Source organism: Poromitra crassiceps (genome assembly GCF_964638095.1).
Source record: "Poromitra crassiceps genome assembly, chromosome: 10".
Lineage (NCBI taxonomy): Eukaryota > Metazoa > Chordata > Actinopteri > Beryciformes > Melamphaidae > Poromitra > Poromitra crassiceps.
This window is the reverse complement of record NC_139631.1, coordinates 9,889,345-9,894,902: the sequence shown is the minus strand read 5'-3', so window position 1 is coordinate 9,894,902 and position 5,558 is coordinate 9,889,345.

Below are 5,558 nucleotides of genomic sequence, written 5' to 3'. Positions count from 1 at the left end.
TGGTGCCGGTAAGGAGTCGAGCAGCTGCATTTTGAACCAGCTGTAAGCGGCGGAGCAACGACGGATCGATGCCAGCATACAGCGAATTGCAATAGTCTAGCCGGGTTGTTGTGAAGGTATGGATCATCCTCTACAGGTCCTTCTGGGGAAGATAGGCCTTGGTCTTAGCTAGGACTGGAGTCGAAGCTGGAAAAAGCTGCTTTTAACCACAGAGCTGACCTGTTTTGTGAACTTAAAAGCACTATCAAAAATCACTCCTAGATTTCTAACGGTGGAGCGGATGTTGGAACCAAGAGGACCCAGAGCATCGACAGCAGGGATCAAAGAGGCGTTACCAAATAAAATGAACTCAGTCTTGCTCTCATTCAGTCTCACTCGCTGGGGAGTCAAACACGCGCTCTCTTGCTTGTAAGACGGGAATGCTACAGGTCCACCACCCCCACTTCCTGAGGTGCCAGTGACATACTTCAACATGAGACGGGCATTAACGTGAATATTAATCTTAATGTTAATACACATCATTGCATTCTATGTGTATAACATTAATATTACGTAAACGTAAATACAACATATTAAGAAAATGTTAAGAAATGGTTACAAAATGTTCATATCGTACATTTCCACGGAATCCACAAACGTACAATGCCTACATTTTATTCTGACGACTGGGCTGAAAAGAGAGACGGAGTCGGGGGGGAAAAAGACAAAAAAAAAAAGCTCAACTCAACACAGAACAAAACAATGTTTCTTTTGGAAAAGTTACTTTTGATGGCCCTGATGTTTTATTGAAACATTCTGTGTGTTGTTATGCGAGGAGAGGAGCCCCTCTGATGTTATGCATTTGGATGAGATGTAGATGGAGGCCCGAGTGTCTCAAACACAGCCAGGTATCACCTCCCTCCCTACTGCTGATATCCTAAACACACACACACACACACACACACGTACACACACACACACGCTCACACACACAATCATGGACACAGACTGTGTGTAGGCTCGCTTCTCTCGCTTTCTTTCTTTCTATCTGTCGCTCGCTCGTTCTTCCTTGTATTTTCACATTTGCAATCTCACACACACGCGCACACACACACACACACACACACACACACACACACACACACACACACACACACACACACACCACAGAGGGTGCTTTAAGCCTTTAAGCCTACCCTAGCTTTTCTCCCTGCTGCAACTTCTAATGTCCCCCGAAACCCCCCTCTCTCTCCCCCCCCAAAAATGAAATAAAAAAAGCATTCATTATTTCTTTTATATCTCCTTTTCTCTTCCAAAGCCCATTTTTCTCGGCGGCTGCCTGGCGTGCGGTATTAGGCTATGTGTAAAATAAATGATGTCTGTAGCCGTAGGGGTATGGCTCTGCCTCCCCCAGAAAACTACCTAACGTCCAAGGAACATTAAACACCCAGATCCTCGTTTAGCGAATAAATAACCATTCATTTGAATGGCTTTGTGTGTGCGTGTGCATCTGTGTGTGTGTGTGTGTGTGTGTGTGTGTCTGTGTGTGTCTCTGTGTGTGTGTGTGTGTGTTTGTGTGTGTGTGTGTGTCTCTGTGTGTCTCTGTGTGTGTGTCTCTGTGTGTGTGTCTCTGTGTGTGTGTGTGTGTGTGTGTGTGTGTGTGTGTGTCTGTGTGTGCACCGGACTTTCTGTGCATATTTTACCAGTGCGCTGCCTGCATGCTGCGTGTCAGGAGAGAGAGGGAGAGAGCGGGAGGGAGAGAGAGAGGGACTAAGAGAGGGAGAGAGAGAGAGGGAGGCCCCATTACAGACTTAATATAGAATAAATGGCCAGAGGCCTGTGTGTCGCCAGCGGACCCTCCGACTCCACAGCGTCATGGTGGGTTACTAATGGCCTGAGATCGGGCTCCAAAATGAAGCCCTGTAAATGTCATTTGCAGTGTGTATATATTTATATATTATTTTTTAATTGTGTTTGAAAAGAGACTAAAACGGTATGAGAGTGTCATTTATTGGGGTGAGGGGGCTGAGGGAAGTTCCGCCTTAAATGATTTTTTTTGCTGAAAACTAAATAAATTAGATTCAATTAGTCTATAATGGTTTATGTGTTTGTCAAAGTGTGTTTTCTGTGTGTGTGTGCGTGTGTGTGTGTGTGTGTGTGTGTGTGTGTGTGTGTGTGCATGCGCGTGCATGCGCGTGCATGTGTATGTGTGCAGCAGTGTAGCAGTTAAGGATAGAGTTGGAGTTTTCTATGTAAACGGATTTGGCAGTTGCCTAGTTAGCATAAGAGTAAGCTTGGGAGTGAGTGTGGGGTGTACGGGTAGTAACTATAAGGATACATCACACACACTGTAGACAGACTAGTGTATGTCTATATTATACAAACATGCATTAGTCTGTCGGCGCCCTCTGTTGTGGAAGAGGAGAGGATGTAGATGTAAATCAACATGCCTGTTTGGATGCTTCTGCTCTGTCCCTTGTAATCAATCAGCATGCTTCATTGCTCTATTTCAAATGCTTTAGGTGCCCAAATTCTTTCCTATGAAGGGCCAAAGATTTATCTGGATGGAGGGCTGTTGGCCAAAAATAAATGTTGATGTTATGTGAAACTACATTACATTAAAATGTATTATATTTTAGACAATTTACATTCTAAATCTAAAATAATTTTTCAAAAATAATAAAAACGTTATTCGAACTTTTATTAAAAAACTTTAATTAGTTAATTTTAGAGTTGATTGGAAGAAAAAAGCTTAAACATTTTCAAAGGGAAAGACACCTTTCTGACAGAAAGTGCATGCAACTCAACGTGCGTAACCCTAACCCTACCTATAGAACCCGTTCTCATTCAGATATCTTGTTGAGGTGAGAGGTCAAGGGACCCCTTTGGAAATGGCCATGCCAATGTTTTCCCTCACCAAAATCTTGCCTAAATTTGGAGCGTTATTTAGCCCCCTTCCCGACATGCTAGCTGGACATGGATGGTAGCAATCAATTCCGTAGGTCTTTTCAGTTTCATATGCTATAAGAAGCATCATGCTAGCTTTAGAAATGAGCACACAGACTCCGAAAGACAGTAATATCAGCTTTTTGTTGTTGTTGTTCAAATCCATGGTTGGCCAAAAAAAAGGCGGGGGGGGGGGGGGCAAAAACGGGCCCAAAATTGGTGAGCCATGGTTTAAGCAAATATTTACATCGGTTTGAGTCCCCGTGTTACCTCCGGCGTGTCCATACAGGCACAATTGACCGTGTCTGTGGGTGGGAAGCCAGATTAAGGTTATGTGTCCTGGTCGCTCTAGACTTGTGCCTCGTCTGGTCGGTTGGGGCACACCCTGTGCTGCAGCGTGTCTGGTCGGTTGGGGCACACCCTGTGCTGCAGCGTGGAGTGGCATCTAACCCTCTTGCATACTCGCTTTCCTCCATTCTCCATAGTAGCTCTGGAGGGCCGCCCTCCAGCGACGTCATCGGAATCACCTGGTTGCAAACAAGCTATACAATACAATGCAATGCAATACAATACAATGTGGCCTTCGTTTCCCACTTGGTCAAGCCAATTGGGTATTTATTTATATATATTTTTATGATAGGTTACCAATCTGTCCTTAAACACATAGTGCACAGAGCACGTCTGGTGTTATCAACTGCAGAACAGGCACTGCCCAGTGGGGGTTAAGTGCCTTGCTCAAGGGCACACAGTGATTGTGTACTATAGCATCACTTGAGAGACAAGACAGCTGAAGTTACTGAAATGCCCGGCACATAGGTTGCTAGGTTTTCATTGCAAGATATTTGTGTGGAAGATGTTTCGTCTTTCAATTGTATTTATTTATTCGTTAGTCTTGATGTGGACGGGTGTGCGTGCGTGCGTGTGTGTGTGCGTGTGTGTGTGTGTGTGTGTGTGTGCGTCTGTGTGTGTGTGTGTGTGTGTGTGTGTGTGTGTGTGTGGTTTGCATGGCCCAGTAATTAGCATTGGCAGATGAAGCGTTGGTTGGATGAAGAGTTGTCATGCTGCGGAGTTGATGAACTGTGGGAAGGACAGGAGCCTGGAGCCACACACACACACATGCACATGCACACGCACACACACGCACACGCACACACACACACACGGACACATGCACACACACGGACACATGCACACACATACACACACGCACACACACGGACACATGCACACACACACAGACTGTCATGATTATGTGAATAATAGTGTTTGTGCATGTATGTGTATAATATGGACATCGAAGTGTTGCAATACAGTATGTTTTAGAGTTCTTTGTTTTCTGTTTTGCTGGTTTTTATGCTGATTATCTTCTCCTTTTTAGACAGGTGAGGGGATAGGAAATGTGAAGGGAAGGAAGCAGTTATAACAGTTATGACAACACACTGTAGCTGTCAGCTTTGAACTCGCAATCTCATATGGAGACAGTACTATGTGCACCATACATTACGCTCACCAAGCTGCCCTAATACTTCTTAATGTCATTTGTTTTATTTGTGTGTGTGTGTGTGTGTGTGTGTGTGTGTGTGTGTGTGTGTGTGCGTGTGTGTGTGTGTGCGTGCGCGCGCACGTGTGTGTGTGTTCATGTCAATAGGGTGCGCCATTATTTTACGTTGTTGACGTTGATTGTTTCCAAAGTTGTTTGTTTTCTCTCTGTGACAAGCTAACATGTTTTATGATGTTGATGTATACTATTTGTAATGTTGTTTGTTCTTTATCTCTGTTTGTGTGTGTGTGTGTGTGTGTGTGTGTGTGTGTGTCTGTGTGTCTGTGTGTGCATGTGTGTGGGTGTAGGGCGTGTGTGTTCATGTCAATGGGGTCCGCATTAAGTTTCACGTTGTTGATGTTGATTGTTTCCAAAGTTGTTTGTTTTCCCTCTGTGGCAAGCTATTGTGTTTTGTGCTGTTGATTTAAACTATTTGTAATGCGTTGTTTGTTCTTTATCTGTGTGTGTGTGTGTGTGTGTGTGTGTAGGTGTGTGTGTGTGTGTGTGTGTGTGTGTGTGTGTGTGTGTGTGTGTGTGTGTGTGTGTCCGTGTGTGTGTCCGTCTCTCCATTAGAGAGGTATGCTTTAGGTTTCATTTTGTGGATGTTGATTGTCTCTAATGTGTTGTTTGTTCACAGTCCTCCGGCCCTCCTGTTTGTTTATGCGGGGCCAGTCTTGCCCTACGCCACTTGCACAAATAATTATGCTCGCTAATGAAGGGGCCCGCAGCCACGGCGCTCGGCTCCGCAAATGCCTTTCTGATGAGAAGCGCCAGGAGATAGCAGGTGCAGGGTGGGCCTCCCAGGGACTAAGATTGAAGACCAGGAAGCCAGGGTGCCCCCCCCCCCCCCCCCCCCACACACACACACACACACACACACACACTTTCTCTCTCTGGCTTCTCTCCTGGTTCTTTCTTGTGTCTCAATGCTTTTCTTCACACACACAGCAATAACCTATTTAATATTTGGGATATACAAGTATTCTAATAGTCTGCATTCAGTACAATCGTGTTACCGAATAGGAATGTGCTGTTTGTATGTTTTATCTGCGAATATATTAATTGGACTATTTCACCAACATGTTTTGGCTAC